General features: G+C 35.8%; 1 protein-coding gene and 1 pseudogene across 3 annotated transcripts in view; one reads left to right on the top strand and one right to left on the bottom strand.

Moving 5' to 3' along the window:
* Window positions 1–26,013, top strand: part of LOC138365803 (uncharacterized) — a 53,778-nt gene that overhangs the window by 1,708 nt on the left and 26,057 nt on the right. The window lies entirely within an intron of this gene.
* LOC138365954 (2-(3-amino-3-carboxypropyl)histidine synthase subunit 2-like) overlaps window positions 1–26,013 on the bottom strand; it is a 107,367-nt pseudogene that overhangs the window by 73,618 nt on the left and 7,736 nt on the right.

Genomic DNA, 26,013 nt, shown 5'->3' with positions numbered 1-26,013 from the left:
ACATGATGTAAACAATGTATTAACTCATAATCACAATATCTCTGTAATCAATTTGAACGTTAGATCCCTAGGTAAACACTTCGATGATGTTAGTGCCTTGATTGAAGCTATTGACAACAAATTCTCTTTTATTATACTTACTGAAACATGGTTGAAAGAGGATACTACTCAGCTCTTTAACATGCCTAACTACTCAGCAATTCACAACTGTCGTCAACTTCAGAGAGGTGGTGGCACTGCTCTTTACTACCACCAAGAACTAACATGCTTAAAAGAAATTAGAACCAGAGACTGCTATGGGGAGTATATCTTCGCCAGCTTCAGAGTCAAGGGTGCCGAGTCTGTCCTGACTGTGGGTGCAGTTTATAGAATTCCTAACACTGATGTGTCCGAATTCAACTCAAACCTTAGAAATCTAATACTTGATAACAGACTGAACAAAAACCACCTAATTATCGCAGGGGACTTTAATATTGACCTCTGCGAGCCTGAACACCCCACTGCTGTTAGCTTCCTCAACTGTATGAATTCCTGCTTCCTCATACCCTTAATCACTAGACCTACTAGAATCACTGATAGCAATGCCACGACGCTCGATCACATCTGGACAAACATAACCTCTCCGCTTACTTCAGGTATAATCACCGATAGCACTACAGATCATTACCCCACATTTCTCTTAACTAACATCAGCAAACCACCTCTTGAGTCAAGAGTGATACGTTTTAGACTACACAATGAAACTGCTATAGACAATTTTATAACTGCTGCTGATAATGTCAACTGGGAGTCCGAGTTAGGTAACATAGTGGACATCAACCTAGCAGTGCAATCTTTTCTTCAAAAAACTCTTAGCCTTTATAATACCCACTGTCCTATGCTTACAAAACAAATCACAACCAAAAGGCTTAACAATCCCTGGCTTACAAAGGGAATACTTAAATCTATTAATAAAAAACATGACCTTGAGAAGAAGTATAGGTTAGGAATTGTCTCCAAAGAATTCTCAAAGAATTACTCATTATTGCTGTCTAAGATAATTAGACGAGCCAAAACTAAATACTACGAAGATAAATTTACCCAAATAAAGAGCAACATTAAACAAACTTGGAGAACAATTTCTCAAATATTGGGATCAAAGAAGTCTTTAAATAACAAACCGACTCTCCTGTCTAATAACGATGGTCAGCTTTCAGCCTCTGATTCTGCTATTGAGTTCAATAGGTTCTTCTCTTCCATTGGTTCATCCCTTGCAAATGATATTCCATCTTCCAGTACAGACATTAATGAGTATCTTTCAGGTAACTATCCACAGTCTCTGTACCTAAAGCCTATTAATTCCACTGACGTCAATGAGATAATCCTTTCCCTTAAAACCAAGTCTGGTGCCCTTGAGGAGATACCAACTTTAATTTACAAAAAAGCCTCTAGATCTTTAGCCCCTGCTATTGCTTTGCTCTTCAACAAGTCACTTGAACTCCAAACCTTCCCAGATATTCTAAAAAAAGCGAGAGTAACGCCTGTCCACAAATGTGGTAATCTCACAGATGTTAACAACTACAGACCTATATCTATCCTGCCAAACTTGTCAAAAATTTTTGAAAAACTAATCTATAAGCAGCTTTACTCATATCTAGCCAAACTCAATATACTTAGCCCTTGCCAATATGGCTTCAGACCCAAAAAAAGCACTAACGATGCACTTATTAGTATGCTTAACTCGATTCATACAGCTCTTGATAAAAATGAGTTCCCTGTTGGGTTGTTTGTGGACCTGCGTAAAGCTTTTGACACTGTCAACCACCAAAACCTTCTTCTTAAATTACATCATTATGGAGTCAGAGGACACTCCCTACAATACCTTAAATCCTACCTTACTGACAGGCTCCAATATGTTTCTGTGAATAATACAATTTCTCCACCCTACCCATCAACATTGGTGTTCCCCAGGGCAGCATACTTGGCCCTCTCCTCTTTCTCATCTACATTAATGACCTTCCAAATGCCTCCCAACACCTCAAACCAATTCTATTTGCTGACGACACAACCTTCATTTACTCCAGTCCTGATCCCCTTGCTCTAAATGCCACAGTAAATACTGAGCTAAATAAAGTCCATCTGTGGCTAACTGCCAACAAACTCACCCTTAACATTGACAAAACCTTTTATATTCTGTTTGGCAATAAATCCTCTAATCAAATAAATCTCAAAATAAACAATACCCAAATTTGTAACAAATTAGATGGCAAATTCCTTGGCATTCTCATTGACCACAAGCTTAATTTCCAGGGACACATTCTAAACATATCAAAAAAAGTTTCAAAAACTGTGGGCATTCTTTCTAAGATCAGATATTATGTACCACGCCCTGCCCTGGTGACTCTCTATTACTCCCTTATCTATCCATATCTCAACTATGGTATTTGTGTTTGGGGCTCTACTACCCAAAATCACTTACGTCCTCTAATTACTCAACACAAAGCTGCTATTAGGACAATATCCAATTCTGGCCCCAGACATCACTCGGTACCCCTACTTAAATCTCTGAATATGTTAGACATTAAGTCACTGCACATTCTCTCATGTGTATTATACATATATAAAATGCTAAACAATAATGCCAATCCTGATCTCAAAAGCTTCATAGAAGGTTGTATCAGAACCCATGAGCATTACACCAGAAATAAATACAGTTTTGATATTCCTAGAGTACGACTTAATCAAACTAGAAATGCTCTACAAATCAAGGGGCCCAGAATGTGGAATGACCTTCCCAACCATGTTAAAGACTGTACCTCTCTCAACCAGTTTAAGTTAAAAGCGAAGCTATACCTAATAAATTCCCTGTAACCTACCTTACCCTTCTATTGTCAACCAATGTCTGTTTTTTTCTTTAAAGAGCGCTGTTTGTCGACATAATTGTATTTGTGCTGCTTTTTCATCTATGTTTTCATTTCTTGTTTTCATTCTACTCATTATGCTCAATTAGTATTAAGCTTGTCATTTAAGTTTATCATGCCCGAAACGCTTTGCGTAATAGTGGCTTTAGGCATTGTATGTACTAGCTCTACCTATAAGTCAAACAATCCTTGTAAATATTTATTGTATGTATGTACCTTACCTAAATAAAATTGTATTTGTATTTGTATTTGTATTTGTTGTTGTAAAAAAAAATTGTCATCTTTATTATTGTCTTTTTTCTTTTTACTCCCATGTTCCATAGTACACTGGCTTTGCGTGTGTCCTCTAGTATAAACTTCATTATCCAGTGTTCCTGAGTGTATCTCTATTTAAACTACCTCATTTTGTTTTAATGTAACTTTAGTATTCAAATATAGTGTACTTATAATAGTATAGTAAGTAAGCTTTTCATTTTATAGATTTCATAATTGCTTTTTTACTTTTTTGGTCATCTATTGTTATTAATTATTCTAGTTCATTTTTTACATTCCTAAGTTTCCATTAAGTTTTTATTACTTAAATTACCATTAAGTTAATATTACTTTAGAATTTTTATTCTACTTTTTCTTTGTAACCCAGGTTGCCTAGCAACACCAATGCTCCATTGTGCTCTTTGCCTTGCCTGTGCAATTTTGATTAGTGCAAATAATTACCTACAGTGTACCTGAAAGTACTTTTAAGCAACCTACCTCATTTTTGTGTATAGTTTTATATATATATATATATATATATATATATATATATATATATATATATATATATATATATATATTTATATATATATATATATATATATATATATATATATATATATATATATATATATATATATATTTCATAGCTAGTTCTTTTATCATTGTCTTTTTGGCTTTTCTGTAAAACAGCCATCTTATGCAAACTATTATAGATCCAGACCTTAACCTCTTATCTAGTATCTATGACAATCAGCACTTTAATGATCAAAATTGCAGATATTACACAGCACATGATGTAAACAATGTTTTAGCGTGTAATCACAATGTTTCTGTAATTAACTTGAATGTAAGATCTCTTTGCAAGCACTTTGATGATGTTAATGCCCTGATTCACACAGTTGACAACAAATTCTTTTATTGTGTTTACTGAAACGTGGTTAAAAGAGGACACTTCTCAACTCTACAGCATACCAAACTACTCAGCCATTCACAACTGTCGTCCAATACAATGAGGTGGTGGTACTTCTCTTTACTATCACCATGCACTGACTTGCTTAAAAGTAATTAAATCTAGAGACCCCTATGGAGAGTATATATTTGCCTCCTTCAGAGTCACGGGTAACGATGCTGTCTTGACTGTGGGAGCAGTCTACAGGGTTCCTAACACTGATGTGACTGAATTTAACACAAGCCTTAGAAATCTTATACTAGAGAACAGACTGAACAAAAACCACTTAATTATTTCTGGCGACTTTAACGTTGACCTCTGTGAGCCTGATAACTCTCCTACTGCTAGTTTCCTCAACTGTATGAATTCCTGCTTCCTCATACCCATAATCACTAGACCTACTAGAATCACTGACAGTACTGCCACAGCTCTTGATCACATCTGGACCAACATAACCTCTCCACTTACTTCAGGGATAATCATCGATAGCACTACAGACCATTACCCCACATTTCTCCTAACCAACATTAACAAACCACCTCTAGAGGCAAGGGAGATAAGCTTTAGGCTGCACAATGAAATTGCTATAGGCAATTTTATAGCTGCTGCTGCTAATATCAACTGGGAGTCCGAGTTAGGTAACATAGGGGACATCAATCTAGCAGTGCAATCATTTCCTCAAAAAACTCACAGCCTTTTAACACCCACTGTCCTATGCTAACGAAACAAATCACAACTAAAAGGCTAAACAATCCATGGCTTACAAAGGGGATACTTAAATCCATTAATAAAAAACATGACCTTGAGAAGAAGTATAGGTTAGGAATCGTTTCCAAAGAATTCTCAAAGAATTACTCATCATTGCTATCTAAAATAATTAGGAGAGCCAAAATTAAATACTACGAAGACAAATTTACCCACACAAAGGGCAATATTAAGAAAACATGAAGCACAATTTCTCAAATATTGGGTTCAAAGAAGATCATAAATAACAAACCAATATTCCTATCAAATAATGATGGTCTGCTTTCAGCCTCTGACACTGCTCTTGAGTTCAATAGGTTCTTCTCTTCCATTGGTTCATCCCTTGCAAATGACATTCCATCGTCCGGTACTAATATTCAGGACTATCTTACAGGAAACTATCCACAGTCTCTGTACCTAATGCCTACTAATTCCACTGATGTTGCTGACATAATCCTTTCCCTTAAAACCAAGTCTAGTGCCCTTGAGGAGATACCAACTCTTATTTACAAAAAAAGCCTCCAGATTTTTAGCTCCTGCCATTGCATTGCTCTTCAACAAGTCACTTGAACTCCAAACCTTTCCAGATATTCTAAAAAAAAGTGAGAGTAACCCCTGTCCACAAATGTGGTGATCTCACTGATGTTAACAACTTCAGACCTGTATCAATTCTGCCAAACTTATCAAAAATATTTGAAAAACTAATCTATATGCAGCTTTACTCTTATCTAGCCAAACTCAATATACTTAGCTCTTGACAATATGGCTTCAGACCCCAAAAAAGTACTAATTATGCACATATTAGAATGATTACCTTGATACATACAGCTCTTGATAAAAATGAGTTCCCTGTTGGGTTATTTGTAGACTTACATAAGGCTTTTGGCACTGTTAACCACCAAAATCTCCTCCTTAAATTACAACATTATGGAGTCTGAGGTCACTCCCTGCAGTACATTAAGTCTTACCTTACTGACAGACTCTAGTATGTTTCTGTAAATAATTCAATTTCTCCCACCCTAGCCATCAACATTGGTGTTCCCCAGGGCAGCATACTTGGCCCTCTCCTCTTTCTCATCTACATTAATGACCTTCCAAATGCCTCCCAACATCTCAAACCTATTCTATTTGCTGACAATAAGACCTTCATTTACTCCAGTCCTGACCCCCTTGCTCTTAATGTCACAGTGAATACTGAGCTAAATAAAGTCCATCACTGGCTAACTGCCAACAAACTCACCCTCAATATTGACAAAACTTTCTATATTTTGTTTGGCAATAAATCCTCAAATCAAATAAATCTCAGGATTAACAATACCAAAATTTGTAACAAAGTAGATGGCAAATCCCTTGGCGTTCTCTATCTCGTTCTCAAGGACACATTCTATATACGTGTATATCAAAAAAAGTTTTGAAAACTGTTGGCATTCTTTCTAAGATCAGATATTATGTACCTCGCCCTGCTCTGGTGACACACTATTATTCTCTCATCTATCCTTATTTCAATTATGGTATTTGTGCTTGGGGTTCTACTACACAAAATCATTTACGTCCTTGATTTGTAGAGCATTTCTAGTTTGATTAAGTCTTACTTTTGGAATATCAAAACTGTATTTGTTTCTGATGTGGTGCTCATGGGTTCTGTTACAACCTTCAAAGAAGCTTTTGAGGTCAGGATTGGCATTACAGTTCAGCATTTTATTTGTATAATACACATGAGAAAATGTGCAGTGACTTTATGTCTAACATATTCAGAGATTTGAGTAGGGGTACCGAGTGATGTCTGGGGCTAGAGTTGGATATTGTCCTAATAGCAGCTTTGTGTTGAGTAATTAGATGACGTAAATGATTTTGGGTAGTAGAACCCCAAGCACAAATACCATAGTTGAGATATGGATAGATGAGGGAGTAATAGAGCATCACCAGGGCAGGTCGGGGTACATAATATCTGATCTTAGAAAGAACGCCAACAGTTTTAGAAACTTTTTTTTATATATTTAGAATGTGTCCCTGGAAATTCAACTTGTGGTCAATGAGAACGCCAAGGAATTTGCCATCTATTTTGTTACAAATTTGGGTATTGTTTATTCTGAGATTTATTTGATTAGAGGATTTATTGCCAAACAGAATATAGAAAGTTTTGACAATGTTAAGGGTGAGTTTGTTGGCGGTTAGCCAAAGATGGACTTTCTTTACTTCAGTATTTATTGTGGCATTTAGAGCAATGGGGTCAGGCCTGGAGTAAATGAAGGTTGTATCGTCAGCAAATAGAATTGGTTTGAGGTGTTGGGAGGCATTTGGAAGGTCATTAATGTAGATGAGAAAGAGGAGAGGGCCAAGTATGCTGCCCTGAGGGACACTGATGTTGATGGGTAGGGTGGGAGAAATTGAATTATTCACAGAAACATACTGAAGCCTGTCGGTAAGTTAAGATTTGAGGTATTGTAGGGAGTGTCCACTGACTCCATAATGCAAATTCTTTCTTAAATGCAAATCCTGCTCTGAAACTCTTCCTGGTCAGTTGAAATAGGACCCATTATCACCACACCAGAAATAAATATCTCTTTGATATCCCCAGAGTTAAACTTAATCTGTGTAAACACTCTATGCAAATAAAGGGACCCAGTTTATGGAACTCGCTCCCTATTGAATTCAAAAGCTGTCCAACTTTTACATCATTCAAAATCAATACTAAAAAGTACCTAATTTCATCTTCATAGTTTTTCACTTTTTGCCTTAAAATTGCACTGTATCTATTGCTACCCAATCTCCCAACCTTTATGTTCCCAATTTGAACATCTTTACCATTGTGATCATTGCTGTCTTATATGTGCTGTCAATCTGCTGTATGGTGTCTATTAATCTTGTTTAAATTACTAATCAAGCTGTCAATGTAATCAATCAGAGCTTTAATACAACAATGTGCTTTAATATACTTAGTAAGCTCTCTCATCTCATTTTTCTCTTGCAATGTATCTTTATCATTTATCAATTCTGATAGAAATTACCTACTTAAAATTATCTGTTAGATTAAGGACCTGCCCGAAACGCTGCGCGTACTAGTGGCTTTACAAGAGTGTAAATACTGTACTATCCAATGTATTCTCACAAACCCAATGTACCTTCTTGTATATAAATAAATAAATAAATATATAAATAAATAAATAAATAAATAAATAATGATGTAATTTAATTAGAAGGTTTTGGTGGTTGACAGTGTCAAAAGCCTTACGCAGGTCCACAAATAACCCAAGAGGAAACTCATTTTTATCAAGAACAGCGTGAATCAAGTTAATCATACTAATAAGTGCATCGTTAGCGCTTTTTTTGGGTCTGAAGCCATATTGACAAGAGCTAAGTATATTGTATTTGGCTGGATAAGAGTAAAGCTGCTTGTAGATTAGTTTTTCAAATATTTTTGACATGTTAGGCAGGATTGATATAGGTCTGTAGTTGTTAACATCTGTGAGATCACCACATTTGTGGACAGGCGTTACTCTCACTTTTTTTAGAATATCTGGAAAGGTTTGGAGCTCAAGTGACTTGTTGAAGAGCAATGCAATAGCAGGGACTAAAGATCTGGAGGCTTTTTTGTAAATTAAAGTTGGTATCTCCTCAAGGGCACTAGACTTGGTTTTAAGGGAAAGGATTATCTCATTAACGTCAGTAGAATTTGTAGGCTTTAGGTACAGAGATTGTGGATAGTTACCTGTAAGATAGTCCTTAACATCAGTACTGGAAGACGGAATGTCATTTGCAAGGGATGACCCAATGGAAGAGAAGAACCTATTGAACTCAATAGCAGAATCAGAGGCTGAAAGCTGACCATCGTTATTGGACAGGAGTGTTGATTTGTTATTTAAAATCTTCTTTGATCCCAATATTTGTGAAATTGTGCTCCAATTTTTTTTAATATTGCTCTTTATTTGGGTAAATTTATCTTCGTAGTATTTAGTTTTGGCTCATCTAATTATTTTAGATAGCACTAACGAGTAATTCTTTGAGAATTCTTTGGAGACGGTTCCTAACCTATACTTCTTCTCAAGGTCATGTTTTTTATTAATGGATTTAAGTATTCCCTTTGTAAGCCAAGGATTGTTAAGCCTTTTGGTTGTGACTTGTTTCGTAAGCATAGGACAGTGGGTGTTATAAAGGCTGAGAGTTTTTTGAAGAAAAGGAGGCAATCTGGCGGACATAAACAATTATAAACCAATATCAAATCTACCCATTCTATCAAAAATATTTGAAAAAATTATTTACAAACAGCTCTATTCCTACCTCGTAAAATTCGACATACTCAGCCCCTGCCAGTTTGGCTTCCGGTCCCAAAAGAGCACCAACGATGCAATCATTACTCTCCTTGACGTTATCTACTCAGCCCTTGACAAAAATGAGTTTCCGATTGGACTCTTCATTGACCTAAGAAAAGCCTTTGATACTGTTAATCACAACTACCTCTTACTTAAACTCCAGCATTATGGAATCCGAGGCCTTGCCCTTGACTACATCCGATCCTATCTTAGTGACAGACACCAATATGTAACCATCAATGATACAACTTCGTCCACTCTACCAATTACCGTTGGAGTGCCACAGGGCAGCATCTTAGGACCTCTTCTATTTCTTATATATATAAACGATCTGCCTAATGTCTCTAATATTCTCAAACCTATACTGTTTGCTGACGATACTACTCTTATCTATTCAAACCTCAACCCACATACACTAAATAATGTTGTGAATAATGAATTAAAAAAAGTCCACTTATGGATGTCAACGAACAAACTAACATTAAACATCGAAAAGACTTACTACATCTTATTTGGAAGCAAATCATCAAATGCAATTCAGCTACAGATAGACAACATTAACATCAGTAATAAAGATGATGGCAAGTTTCTTGGCCTATTCCTAGACAAGAGACTCAACTTCAGCACCCACATTCAACACATAACTAAGAAAGTCTCTAAGACAGTTGGTATACTCTCCAAAATCAGATATTATGTTCCTAACTCTGCTCTCCTCTCACTATATTATGCACTAATTTACCCCTATCTTAATTATGGTATCTGTGCATGGGGGTCTACCACTGCAAACCACCTTAAGCCCATCATCACACAGCAAAAATCTGCTATCAGAATGATAACTAACTCAGCTTTCAGACAACACTCAGCTCCCTTGTTTAAATCCCTAAACTTGCTAAATATTAACTCCCTCCACACATTCTCTTGTGTCAACTACATTTACAAAACCCTGTTCTTAAATGCAAACCATGCTCTGAAACTCTCCCTGGACAGATGTAATAGGACCCATTATCACCACACCAGAAATAAATATCTCTTTGATATCCCCAGGGTCAAACTTAATCTGTGTAAACACTATGCAAATTAAGGGACCTAGTTTATGGAACTCACTCCCTAGTGAATTGAAAAACTGTAAAACTTTTGCCTTATTTAAAAGCAAAACCAAAAAGTACCTAACTTCATCTTCTTAGTTTCCTACACTGAGCTTTAAATTTGCTCTGTACCTAGTGTTACCCAATCTCCTAATTTTGATGTAATTTCAAACAACCTTATCATTGTGTTCATTGCTGTCTTCTTTTATGTGCTAGCCATATGCTGTATTGTGACTACCAATTTTTGTCAACTACCATTCAAGCTGTCATTGCAACCAATCTTATATTGTTTCTGCTGTATTATGCCTACCAATTTTTTTTGTCAACTACCATTCAAGCTGTCATTGCAATCAATCTTAGCTACCTATGTGCTTTAATATACTGTACCTACAATTTTCTCTCATCTTTTTTTTCATTTCATGTAATCTGTTATCATTTTTTGTCTATAATTTTGCAAGTATTTACCTTCTTAAAATTTTCTTAGATTAAGGACCTGCCCGAAACGCTGCGCGTGCTAGTGGCTTTACAAGACTGTAATTACCATATTTGTATCCTCACATTCCTTATGTACATTCTTGTATATGCATAAATAAATAAATAAATAAATAAATAAAAGATTGCACTGCTAGGTTGATGTCCCCTATGTTACCTAACTTGGACTCCCAGTTGACATTAGCAGCAGCAGTTATAAAATTGTCTATAGCAGTTTCATTGTGCAGCCTAAAGCTGAACTCCCTTGTCTCTAGAGGTGGTTTGTTAATGTCAGTTAAGAGAAATGTGGGGCAATGGTCTGTAGTGCTATTGGTGATTATACCTGAAGTAAGCGGAGAGGTTATGTTGGTCCAGATGTGATCTAGAGTTGTGGCAGTACTATTAGTGATTCTAGTAGGTCTAGTGATTAAGGGTATGAGGAAGCAGGAATTCATACAGTTGAGGAAGCTAACAGCAGTAGGGTGTTCTGGCTCGCAGAGGTCAATATTAAAGTCCCCTGCGATAATTAGATGGTTTTTGTTCAGTCTGTTATCTAGTATTAAATTTCTAAGGTTTGAGTTGAATTCGGACACATCTGTGTTAGGAATTCTATAGACTGCACCCACAGACAGGACAGACTCAGCACCCTTGACTCTGAAACTGGCGAAGATATACTAACCACAGCAGTCTAGTTCTAATTACTTTTAAGCATGTTAGTTCTTGGTGGTAGTAAAGAGCAGTACCACCACCTCTCTGCATTTGACGACAGTTGTGAATTGCTGAGTAGTTCGGCATGTTAAAGAGTTGAGTAGTATCCTCTTTTAACCACATTTCAGTAAGTATAATAAAAGAGAATTTGTTGTCAATAGTTTCTATCAAGGCACTAACATCATCGAAGTGTTTACCTAGGGATCTAACGTTCAAGTTGATTACAGAGATATTGTGATTATGTGTTAATACATTGTTTACATCATGTGCTGTATAATATCTGCAATTTTGATCATTAAAGTGATGATTGTCATAGATAGTGGATAAGAGGTTTAGTTCTGGGTCTATACTTATCTGCATAAAAAGGATGGTTGTTGGAAAACAAGGCAAGAATGGCAATTACAAAATAGAATTTTGAAATAAAAGGGGATAAGAGAAAAAAATATATAAACAAGACTATACAAAACAAACACAAAATGAACAAAAAAAAGAAAAATGAGGTAGCTTACATGGGGCTTACAAGTACTCTCAGGTACACTAAGTAATAATTTGCATTTTGAGGCACAGGCAAAGCCAGGGGTACAATGGAGTAAGGGAGTATGGCGAGGCTAGGCAACCTAGGTAATAAATGAAATCAAAGAAAAAAGTTGGTTAATAACATAGGCAAATTTAAGCTAAAGACGTGTGAAGTTAGATAGCTGCTCCCGCAAGTCAGACCTTATCACTGCTGCAGTCGCTAGGAAATCCAATGTTTATGTGAACGAATGTCTTACCAGATTCAGACAAAATCTCTTATTTAAACTACGTGGAATTTGCAAAAGATCCACTGCTATTAAACATTGTTTTGTGCGTGATGGTAAAATAATAGCTAGGAAGACTGACTCTGGAAAAACTTATGTCATAACCACTGAGGCACACCTAACTTCTTTCCTGGATGACTGTGGGATATCAGCTGAATAACCAGAACATAATTTGTAGTCTCACATACAACCAAAGTGTACTTAAGCTCTGCCTTTCCTTTCCAAAGGTGTTTATTTTTATTTTTATTTTATTTTTGTTTGTTTGTCATCTTTGCCTGTTTTATACTCTTAATTATTTGTTCTTAGTGAATCCCATTGTCACTAAACCTAGGGCTTTTTATTACCCTGTTAATTAACCATTACTAAGCTAATTATTTTCAAGATCATTTTTTTATGATTATTATTTTTCTTATTATTTTTTATTTTACATTTATATTGTCAGTCTCTACTGATTTTTTGTTATTTATTTTATGTAACTTCTGTGTCCTCCCTGGCTATCTATTGGATCTTTATTTTACTTCTAAATTGTTACTATTTTATTGTATTTGCTTTTATTCTTGTGTTTTGCTTTATCGTGTATCTTGTATCGTGATCCCTCTGCATCTCTATGCACACTGATATTGATCCTGATCAAAATCTTCTGTCTCATATCTACACCAACCAGCACATTGATCATCATTATTGCAAGTATTTCACAGCACACCAGGCAAACTTCAAAATAGCACCTGTCTATCAGTTTATAACCAAAATGTTAGATCACTTGGTAAACATTTTGACGATTTAAATGCATTACTCACAGCACTAGGTACTAACCTATCGTTCATTATTTTAACAGAAACTTGGCTAAATAAAGACTATACCCAACTCTACAACTTAGCTGGTTATAAAGCCATTCATAACTATAGGCCTAATAAAAAAGGTGGTGGCACAGATATATATTACCGAGATACATTTATCTGCAACAGTGTTATTAGTGACAGAGATGACTACTGTGAATATACTTTTGCTCAGTTTACAATTAAATCCCTTAAATCCTCTTTGACTATTGGAGCCATCTATAGATTTCCCGATACTAACATAGCTTCTTTCTCGGACAACCTAAGGAATCTTATTATAAACAACAATCTCAACAAAAACCACATCATTCTGGGAGGAGACTTTAATATTGACCTGGGTCAACAAAATTGCTCTCAAGTTGACTATTTCCTTAACAGCATGAACTCCTGTATGCTAATCCCCACAATCACCAAACCTACCCGAGTCACTCAAACATCAGCCACATATGGACAAACATAGCAGCTCCCCTTGTATCTGGTATAATCTACGACAGAACAACTGACCACTATCCTACCTTTCTCATAACGAACATGGACATAACACCACCAAAAAGCAAGAAACTTTCATTTAGGCTACACAGTGAATCAGCTTTAGACAATCTTACAGAGGCACTTCACAATATTAACTGGGATTCTGAATTCAATAATACCCATGATATAAATTCATTAGCTAACCTCTTCCTCTCCAAAACTCTAAGCCTCTACAACCTTCATTGTCCCCTTCTTACCAAGCAAGTAACTGACAAAAGATTAAACAATCCATGGCTCACAAGTGGCATTCTCAACTCAATCAACAAGAAACATGAATATGAAAAGAAAGTTAGGATTGGCCTAGTTTCAAAGGAAGTAGCTAAAAGGTACTCATCAATGCTTACCAGTATCATAAGAAAGGCAAAACTTGCATATTATGTGAATAGATTCAATGAAGCAAAAGGCAACATGAAGAGCACTTGGAAAACTATCTCTAGTATCCTAGGAACTAAACAACACTCACATAACCAAATAAAACTCTACAAGGATGGGGATATACCGTCAACTGATTTAGAAATGGCAAATGAATTTAATAGTTTCTTTTCATCGGTTGGTGCTAATCTTGCCAGTAAAATCCCACAGACTCAGACACATATCAACACATATCTCTCAGGCAGCTATCCAAACTATCTTCACCTTTCACCAATCAGCCCGGCAGATGTGTCCATCATACACTCTCTAAAAACCAAGGCAGAGAACACCAGTGAAATTCCATCCATTGTGTACAAGAGAGCCTCCCATGCCCTTGCCCCACCCATAGCACTACTGTTCAACAAATCTATAGTGTGTCACACCTTCCCTGATATCCTCAAAAAAGCAAGAGTAACGCCAGTCCATAAAGGAGGCAATTCGGCGGACATAAACAATTATAGACCAATATCAAATCTACCCATTCTATCAAAAATATTTGAAAAAATTATTTACAAACAGCTCTATTCCTACCTCGTAAAATTAGACATACTCAGCCCCTGCCAGTTTGGCTTCCGGTCCCAAAAGAGCACCAACGATGCAATCATTACTCTCCTTGACGTTATCTACTCAGCCCTTGACAAAAATGAGTGTCCGATTGGACTCTTCATTGACCTAAGAAAAGCCTTTGATACTGTTAATCACAACTACCTCTTACTTAAACTCCAGCATTATGGAATCCGAGGCCTTGCCTTTGACTACATCCGATCCTATCTTAGTGACAGACACCAATATGTAACCATCAATGATACAACTTCTTCCACTCTACCAATTACCATTGGAGTGCCACAGGGCAGCATCTTAGGACCTCTTCTATTTCTTATATATATAAACGATCTGCCTAATGCCTCTAATATTCTCAAACCTATATTGTTTGCTGACGATACTACCCTTATCTATTCAAACCTCAACCCACATACACTAAATAATGTTGTGAATAATGAATTAAAAAAAGTCCACTTATGGATGTCAACGAACAAACTAACATTAAACATCGAAAAGACTTACTACATCTTATTTGGAACCAAATCATCAAATGCAATTCAGCTACAGATAGACAACATTAACATCAGTAATAAAAATGATGGCAAGTTTCTTGGCCTATTCCTACACAAGAGACTCAACTTCAGCACCCACATTCAACACATAACTAAGAAAGTCTCTAAGACAGTTGGTATACTCTCCAAAATCAGATATTATGTTCCTAACTCTGCTCTCCTCTCACTATATTATGCACTAATCTACCCCTATCTTAATTATGGTATCTGTGCATGGGGGTCTACCACTGCAAACCACCTTAAGCCCATCATCACACAGCAAAAATCTGCTATCAGAATAATAACTAACTCTGCTTTCAGACAACACTCAGCTCCCTTGTTTAAATCCCTAAACTTGCTAAATATTAACTCCCTCCACACATTCTCTTGTGTCAACTACATTTACAAAACCCTGTTCTTAAATGCAAACCATGCTCTGAAACTCTCCCTGGACAGATGTAATAGGACCCATTATCACCACACCAGAAATAAATATCTCTTTGATATCCCTAGGGTCAAACTTAATCTGTGTAAACACTCTATGCAAATTAAGGGACCTAGTCTATGGAACTCACTCCCTAGTGAATTGAAAACTATAAAACTTTTGCCTTATTTAAAAGCAAAACCAAAAAGTACCTAACTTCATCTTCTTAGTTTCCTACACTGAGCTTTAAATTTGCTCTGTACCTAGTATCAACTCCTGGCCTTCTTAAGTGATTGTGGTATATCTGAAAACCTGAACCCGACCAATGCCAGTACTTAAAATAACTCTTTCAGTGCCTGAGCCTAACCTAACTTAATCTAACTTTGTCTAAGGTGCTGTCTCTGCCTTACCATTTACCTAATGTTCTCTCATTCATATAATTTCCTAAATAATCCATCAAGTCTCCATGCACTTCTGCAAGCATCTACCTCAGTTTCATTGTAAAATTTTACTCTTAAATCTAATCTTACCCTATTCCATTTATATTTTAAATTTATTTGTATTGATCTATGTCATTTATTGAAATCAATTATTGATCTCATTTTTGTTTTAATTAAGTTCATACTAATTATAAGTTAAAACTAAGCTTAATAAAATTTTTTATCTTTAAGATTATTTTACTTTACAATTATCATTTGTCAAATTTTTTTATATATTCATCTTGACAGTCTCTACTGATTTTTTGTTCTCTCCGCCAAACTTGTGTATCCTCCATGGCTATCTAATGACCTTTATTCTACCTCTAATTGTTTCAATTCCTTGTTTGCTTGCATTTATTGTTGTGTCTTGCCATAATTATTCTCTAATTTAGCAGACTCAATACTTTGTAAGCTCTTATTGTATTGTTATATTATTATATTGTTGTGTTTTGTTATAATTACTTTCTATTTTACAGCAGATTTGCTTTCATCTGTTCCTGTAACTGCTCATCTTATTGTATCGTGACATTCTTATCTATATTGATATATATTATCTATCTATTGTTACTTACAGTGTACCTGAGAGTACCTGTAAGCAATCTACCTCATTTTTCATTTTTGCTCAATTTGTTTTTGTATTGCTTAGTCTTGTTTATATTTTTGTTTGTATGTCTATATCTTGTGTTTTGTATAGTCCATGTTTATATGTTTTTTCTTTAATCTCATTTATTACCTAGGTTTCCTAGCCTAGCCATACTCCCTTACTCCATTGTACCCCTGTAAGCCCCTTTTGTGTTTGTTTTGCACAGTATTGTGTACATTTATTTTTTCTTGTTTTTCCTGCAATCAGCTTTTTTTATGCAGTCAAGTATAGACCCAGAACTTAACCTCTTATCCACTATCTATGACAATAATCACTTTAATGATCTAAATTGCAGATATTTTGCAGCACATGATGTAAACAATGTAGTAACTCATAATCACAATATCTCTGTAATCAATTTGAATGTTAGATCCCTAGGTAAACACTTCGATGATGTTAGTGCCTTGATTGAAGCTATTAACAAATTCTCTTTTATTATACTTACTGAAACATGGTTGAAAGAGGATACTATTCAACTCTTTAACATGCCTAACTACTCAGCAATTTACAACTGTCGTCAACTTCAGAGAGGTGGTGGCACTGCTCTTTACTACCACCAAGAACTAACATGCTTAAAAGAAATTAGAACTAGAGACTGCTATGGGGAGTATATCTTCGCCAGCTTCAGAGTCAAGGGTGCCGAGTCTGTCCTGTCTGTGGGTGCAGTTTATAGAATTCCTAACACTGATGTGTCCGAATTCAACTCAAACCTTAGAAATCTAATACTTGATAACAGACTGAACAAAAACCACCTAATTATCGCAGGGGACTTTAATATTGACCTCTGCGAGCCAGAACACCCTACTGCTGTTAGCTTCCGCGAGCGCTATGTCATGGGTTCGTATCCTGGCCGGGGAGGATTTACTGGGTGCAATTCCTTAACTGTAGCCTCTGTTTAACGCAACAGTAAAATGTGTACTTGGATGAAAAAACGATTCTTCGCGGCAGGGGATCGTATTCCAGGGACCTGCCCGAAACGCTACGCGTACTAGTGGCTGTACATGAATGTAACAACTCTTGTATATATCTCAAAAAAAAAAAAAACTGTATGAATTCCTGCTTCCTCATACCCTTAATCACTAGACCTACTAGAATCACTGATAGCACTGCCACGACTCTAGATCACATCTGGACAAACATAACCTCTCCGCTTACTTCAGGTATAATCACCGATAGCACTACAGACCATTACCCCACATTTCTCTTAACTAACATTAGCAAACCACCTCTTGAGTCAAGAGAGATACGTTTTAGACTACACAATGAAACTGCTATAGACAATTTTATAACTGCCACTGATAATGTCAACTGGGAGTCCGAGTTAGGTAACATAAAGGACATCAACCTAGCAGTTCAATCTTTTCTTCAAAAAACTCTTAGCCTTTATAATACCCACTGTCCTATGCTTACAAAACAAGTCACAACCAAAAGGCTTAACAATCCCTGGCTTACAAAGGGAATACTTAAATCTATTAATAAAAAACATGACCTTGAGAAGAAGTATAGGTTAGGAATTGTCTCCAAAGAATTCTCAAAGAATTACTCATTATTGCTATCTAAGATAATTAGACGAGCCAAAACTAAATACTACGAAGATAAATTTACCCAATTAAAGAGCAACATTAAACAAACTTGGAGAACAATTTCACAAATATTGGGATCAAAGAAGTCTTTAAATAACAAACCGACTCTCCTGTCTAATAACGATGGTCAGCTTTCAGCCTCTGATTCTGCTATTGAGTTCAATAGGTTCTTCTCTTCCATTGGTTCATCCCTTGCTAATGATATTCCATCTTCCAGTACTGACATTAAGGACTATCTTACAGGGAACTATCCACAGTCTCTGTACCTAAAGCCTATTAATTTCACCGACGTCAATGAGATAATCCTTTCCCTTAAAACCAAGTCTGGTGCCCTTGAGGAGATACCAACTTTAATCTACAAAAAAGCCTCCAGATCTTTAGCCCCTGCTATTGCCTTGCTCTTCAACAAGTCACTTGAACTCCAAACCTTTCCAGATATTCTAAAAAAAGCGAGAGTAACGCCTGTCCACAAATGTGGTGATCTCACAGATGTTAACAACTACAGACCTATATCAATCCTGCCAAACTTGTCAAAAATTTTTGAAAAACTAATCTATAAGCAGCTTTACTCATATCTAGCCAAACTCAATATACTTAGCCCTTGACAATATGGCTTCAGGCCCAAAAAAAGCACTAACGATGCACTTATTAGTATGCTTAACTCGATTCATACAGCTCTTGATAAAAATGAGTTCCCTGTTGGGTTATTTGTGGACCTGCGTAAAGCTTTCGATACTGTCAACCACCAAAACCTTCTTCTTAAATTACATCATTATGGTGTCAGAGGACACTCCCTACAATACCTCAAATCCTACCTTACTGACAGGCTCCAATGTGTTTCTGTGAATAATACAATTTCTCCCACCCTACCCATCAACATTGGTGTTCCCCAGGGCAGCATACTTGGCCCTCTCCTCTTTCTCATCTACATTAATGACCTTCCAAATGCCTCCCAACACCTCAAACCAATTCTATTTGCTGACGACACAACCTTCATTTACTCCAGTCCTGATCCCCTTGCTCTAAATGCCACAGTAAATACCGAGCTAAATAAAGTCCATCTGTGGCTAACTGCCAACAAACTCACCCTTAACATTGACAAAACTTTCTATATTCTGTTTGGCAATAAATCCTCTAATCAAATAAATCTCAAAATAAACAATACCCAAATTTTTAACAAATTAGATGGCAAATTCCTTGGCATTCTCATTGACCACAAGCTGAATTTCCAGGGACACATTCTAAACATATCAAAAAAAGTTTCAAAAACTGTGGGCATTCTTTCTAAGATCAGATATTATGTACCACGCCCTGCCCTGGTGACTCTCTATTACTCCCTTATCTATCCATATCTCAACTATGGTATTTGTGCTTGGGGCTCTACTACCCAAAATCACTTACGTCCTCTAATTACTCAACACAAAGCTGCTATTAGGACAATATCCAATTCTGGCCCCAGACATCACTCGGTACCCCTACTCAAATCTCTGAATATGTTAGACATTAAGTCACTGCACATTCTCTCATGTGTATTATACATATATAAAACGCTAAACTATAATCATAATCAGATATTATGTTCCTAACTCTGCTCTCCTCTCACTATATTATGCACTAATCTACCCCTATCTTAATTATGGTATCTGTGCATGGGGGTCTACCACTGCAAACCACTTTAAGTCCATCATCACACAGCAAAAATCTGCTATCAGAATAATAACTAACTCTGCTTTCAGACAACACTCAGCTCCCTTGTTTAAATCCCTAAACTTGCTAAATATTAACTCCCTCCACACATTCTCTTGTGTCAACTACATTTACAAAACCCTGTTCTTAAATGCAAACCATGCTCTGAAACTCTCCCTGGACAGATGTAATAGGACCCATTATCACCACACCAGAAATAAATATCTCTTTGATATCCCCAGGGTCAAACTTAATCTGTGTAAACACTCTATGCAAATTAAGGGACCTAGTCTATGGAACTCACTCCCTAGTGAATTGAAAAACTGTAAAACTTTTGCCTTATTTAAAAGCAAAACCAAAAAATACCTAACTTCATCTTCTTAGTTTCCTACACTGAGCTTTAAATTTGCTCCATACCTAGTGTTACCCAATCTCCTAATTTTTATGTAATATCAAACAACCTTATCATTGTGTTCATTGCTGTCTTCTTTAATGTGCTAGCCATATGCTGTATTGTGACTACCAATTTTTGTCAACTACCATTCAAGCTGTCATTGCAACCAATCTTATATTGTTTCTGCTGTATTGTGCCTACCAGTTTTTTTGTCAACTACCATTCAAGCTGTCATTGCAATCAATCTTAGCTACCTATGTGCTTTAATATACTGTACCTACAATTTTCTCTCATCTTTTTTTCATTTCATGTAATCTGTTATCATTTTTTGTCTATAATTTTTGCAAGTATTTACCTCCTTAAAATTTTCTTAGATTAAGGACCTGCCCGAAATGCTGCGCGTGCTAGTGGCTTTACAAGACTGTAATTACCATATTTGTATCCTCACATTCCTTATGTACATTCTTGTATATGCATAAATAAATAAATAAATAAATAAATAAATAAATAAATAATGCCAATCCTGATCTCAAAAGCTTCATAGAAGGTTGTAACAGAACCCATGAGCACCACACCAGAAATAAATACAGTTTTGATATTCCTAGAGTACGACTTAATCAAACCAGAAATGCTCTACAAGTCAATGGACCCAGAATGTGGAATGACCTTCCCAACCATGTTAAAGACTGTACCTCTCTCAACCAGTTTAAGTTAAAAACGAAGCTATACCTGATAAATTCCCTGTAACCTACCTTACCCCTCTGTTGTCAACCCATGTATGTTTTTTTTTTTTTTTTTTTTTCAAATCAATGCTGTTTGAATGTAATTTTCTGTAATAATTTGTAATTGTATTTGTGCTGCTTTTTCAACAATGTTCCCCCCTCTTTTACCTCTATTTTTATTTGTACTCAACACATTTTATTCTTTTTACCCATTAGTTTTAAGCTTTAGTCAGTAGTGTTTTTTCCTGCCCGAAACGCTTTGCGTAATAGTGGCTTTAGGCATTGTATATACTAGCTCTTATCTATAAAGCCAACAAACTTTGTAAAATCTCTTTATGTATGTACCTTTACCTAAATAAAAATTATTATTATTATTATTATTATTATTATTATTATTATTAGTGTTACCCAATCTCCTAATTTTTATGTAATATCAAACAACCTTATCATTGTGTTCATTGCTGTCTTCTTTTATGTGCTAGCCATATGCTGTATTGTGACTACCAATTTTTGTCAACTATTATTCAAGCTGTCATTGCAATCAATCTTATATTGTTTCTGCTGTATTGTGCCTACCTATTTTTTGTCAACTACCATTCAAGCTGTCATTGCAATCAATCTTAGCTACCTATGTGCTTCAATATACTGTACCTACAATTTTCTCTCATCTTTTTTTTTCATTTCATGTAATGTTATCATTTTTTTTGTCTATAAATTTTGCAAGTATTTACCTCCTTAAAATTTTCTTGGATTAAGGACCTGCCCGAAACGCTGCGGGTGCTAGTGGCTTTACAAGACTGTAATTACCATATTTGTATCCTCACATTCCTTATGTACATTCTTGTATATGCATAAATAAAATAAAATAAAATAAAAATTATTACCTACAAATAGTTTAGTTATGAACGTATAATTAATAAGACCTAAAGAAATATTAAAGCACTCCGTTAATTAAGTCCAATAAATGACTAGTAAAAAGTAAATTAAAAATTAATTTAAAAAGTGAAACAAAGAGCCTTAGGATACCTAGCCCGCACTAGGTGACAAGGGGATTAATTATGTTGACTCATTGCGAGTGATAATAAGGTGAGATAAACCACATTGGGTGAGGAAAGTGTTGAGGTTATCCTCATTAGCAATTGTAAACATTTTACCTCCTGAAGTCTTTCTCACTTTAATAAAGCCATCTCAGACGAAGCACTGATGAATCGCATATATAAATATAAATATATATATAAATAAATAAATAACTTAATTAATTGCATTGCTCTATTGCAATTGCCATTGCATTGCTCTACAACAAGTTACTTTAACTCCAAACCATTCCAGATATTCTAAAAAAAAAAAAAAAAAAAAGTAACCCCTGTCCACAAATGTGGTGATCTCACTGACGTCAACAACTTCAGACCTGTATCAATTCTGCCAAATTTGTCAAAAATATTTGAAAACCTAATCTACAAGCAGCTCTACTCTTATCTAGCCAAACACAATATACTTCGCTCTTGTCAATATGGCTTCAGACCCAAAAAAAAGCACTAGTGATGCACTTATTAGTATGATTAACTTGATACATGCAACTCATGATAAAAATGAGTTCCCTGTTGGGTTATTTGTTGACTTACATAAGGCTTTTGACACTGTCAACCACCAAAACCTTCTTCTTAAATTACATCATTATGGAGTCAGAGGTCACTCCCTCCAATATCTTCAGTCTTACCTTACTGACAGGCTCCAGGCATGTTTCTGTGAATAATTCAATTTCTCCCACCTTACCCATCAATATTGGTGTTCCTCAGGACAGCATACTTGGCCCTCTCCTCTTTCTCATCTACATTAATGACCTTCCACATGCCTCCCAACATCCCAAACCAATTCTATTTGCTGATGACACAACCTTCATTTACTCCAGTCCTGACCCTCTTGCTCTTAATGTCACAGTGAACACTGAACTAAATAAAGTCCATCTTTAGCTAACTGCCAACAAACTCCCTCTTAACATTGACAAAACTTTCTATATTTTGTTTGGCAATAAATCCTCAAATCAAATTAATCTAATAATAAACAATATCCGAATTAGTAACAAAGTAGATGGAAAATTAATTGGTGTTCTCATCAACAAGCTGAATTTCCAGGGACACATTCTAAATATATCAAAAGTAGCTTCTAAAACTGTTGACATTCTTTCTAAGATCAAATATTATGGACCTCCCCCTGCCCTGGTGATGCTCTATTACTCTCTTATGTATCCTTATCTCAATTTTTTTTTAGATATATACAAGAGTTGTTACATTCTTGGACAGCCACTAGTACGCGTAGCGTTTCGGGCAGGTCCCTGGAATACAATCCCCGCAGCAAAGAATCGTTTTTACAACCAAGTACTCATTTTACTGTTGAGTTAAACAGAGGCTACAGTTAAGGATTTGCGTCCAGTAAATCCTCCCTGGCCAGGATAAGAACCCATGACAAAGAGCTCACGGAACGCCAGGCGAGTGTCTTACCACTACGCCATGGAGACTGCTAAATGACTAATGAATGCTTAATTATGGTATTTGTGGTTGGGGTTCTACTGCCCAAAATCATTTATGTCCTCTAATTATTCAACGCAAAGCTGCTATTAGAACAATATCTAACTCTACTCAAATCTTTGAATATGTTAGATATTAAGTCACTGCACATCCTCTGTGTACTCTATATTTATTTATTTATTTATTTATTTATTTATATACAAGAAGGTACATTGGGTTTGTGAGAATACATTGGATAGTACAGTATTTACGCTCTTGTAAAGCCACTAGTACGTGCAGCGTTTCGGGCAGGTCCTTAATTCTAACAGATAATTTTAAGTTGGTAATTTCTATCAGAATTGATAAATGATAAGGATACATTGCAAGAGAAAAATGAGATGAGAGAGCTTAGTAAGTATATTAAAGCACATTGATATATTAAAGCTCTGATTGATTACATTGACAGCTTGATTAGTAATTTAAACAAGATTAATAGACACCATACAGCAGATTGACAGCACATATAAGACAGCAATGATCACAATGGTAAAGATGTTCAGAGTGGGTACATAAAGATTGGGAGAATGGGTAGTGAAAGATACAGATAAACAAGATTTATAAACACCATACAGCAGATTGGCAGCACATATAAGAAGACAGCAATGATCACAATGGTAAAGATGTTCAAATTGGGAACATAAAGGTTGGGAGATTGGGTAGCAATAATAATAATAATAATAATAATAATAATAATAATAATAATAATAATAATTTTTATTTAGGTAAGGTACATACATAAAGAGATTTTACAAAGTTTGTTGGCTTTATAGATAGAACTAGTACATACAATGCCTAAAGCCACTATTACGCAAAACGTTTCGGGCAGGAAAAACATTAATGACTAAAGCTTAAAACTAATGGGTAAAAAGAAAAGATGTGATGAGTACATATAAAAAATAGAGGTAAAAGAGGGGGGAACATTTTTGAAAAAGCAGCACAAATACAATGACAAATTATTACAGAAAATTACATTCAAACAGCGATGATTTGAAAAACAAAAAACATACATGGGTTGACAACAGAGGGGTAAGGTGGGTTACATGGAATTTATTAGGTATAGCTTCGTTTTTAACTTAAACTGGTTGAGAGAGGTACAGTCTTTAACATGGTTGGGAAGGTCATTCCACATTCTGGGCCCCTTGATTTGTAGAGCATTTCTGGTTTGATTAAGTCGTACTCTAGGAATATCAAAACTGTATTTATTTCTGGTGTGGTGCTCATGGGTTCTGTTACAACCTTCTATGAAGCTTTTGAGATCAGGATTGGCATTATAGTTTAGCGTTTTATATATGTATAATACACATGAGAGAATGTGCAGTGACTTAATGTCTAACATATTCAGAGATTTGAGTAGGGGTACTGAGTGATGTCTGGGGCCAGAATTGGATATTGTCCTAATAGCAGCTTTGTGTTGAGTAATTAGAGGACGTAAGTGATTTTGGGTAGTAGAGCCCCAAGCACAAATACCATAGTTGAGATATGGATAGATAAGGGAGTAATAGAGAGTCACCAGGGCAGGGCGTGGTACATAATATCTGATCTTAGAAAGAATGCCCACAGTTTCAAACTTTTTTTGATATGTTTAGAATGTGTCCCTGGAAATTCAGCTTGTGGTCAATGAGAATGCCAAGGAATTTGCCATCTAATTTGTTACAAATTTAGGTATTGTTTATTTTGAGATTTATTTGATTAGAGGATTTATTGCCAAACAGAATATAGAAAGTTTTGTCAATGTTAAGGGTGAGTTTGTTGGCAGTTAGCCACAGATGGACTTTATTAAGCTCAGTATTTACTGTGGCATTTAGAGCAAGGGGATCAGGACTGGAGTATATGAAGGTTGTGTCATCAGCAAATAGAATTGGTTTGAGGTGTTGGGAATCATTTGGAAGGTCATTAATGTAGATGAGAAAGAGGAGAGGGCCAAGTATGCTGCCCTGGGGAACACCAATGTTGATGGGTAGTGTGGGAGAAATTGTATTATTCACAGAAACACATTGGAGCCTGTCAGTAAGGTAGGATTTGAGGTATTGTTGGGAGTGTCCTCTGACACCATAATGATGTAATTTAAGAAGAAGGTTTTGGTGGTTGACAGTATCGAAAGCTTTACGCAGGTCCACAAATAACCCAACAGGGAACTCATTTTGAACAAGAGCTGTATGAATCGAGTTAAGCATACTAATAAGTGCATCGTTAGTGCTTTTTTTGGGCCTGAAGCCATATTGGCAAGGGCTAAGTATATTGAGTTTGGCTAGATATGAGTAAAGCTGCTTATAGATTAGTTTTTCAAAAATTTTTGACAAGTTTGGCAGGATTGATATAGGTCTGTAGTTGTTAACATCTGTGAGATCACCACATTTGTGGACAGGCATTACTCTCGCTTTTTTTAGAATATCTGGAAAGGTTTGGAGTTCAAGTGACTTGTTG

Source organism: Procambarus clarkii, chromosome 18 (assembly GCF_040958095.1).
Source record: "Procambarus clarkii isolate CNS0578487 chromosome 18, FALCON_Pclarkii_2.0, whole genome shotgun sequence".
Classification (NCBI taxonomy): Eukaryota; Metazoa; Arthropoda; class Malacostraca; order Decapoda; family Cambaridae; genus Procambarus; species Procambarus clarkii.
This window is presented reverse-complemented; position numbering and strand designations above follow the sequence as displayed.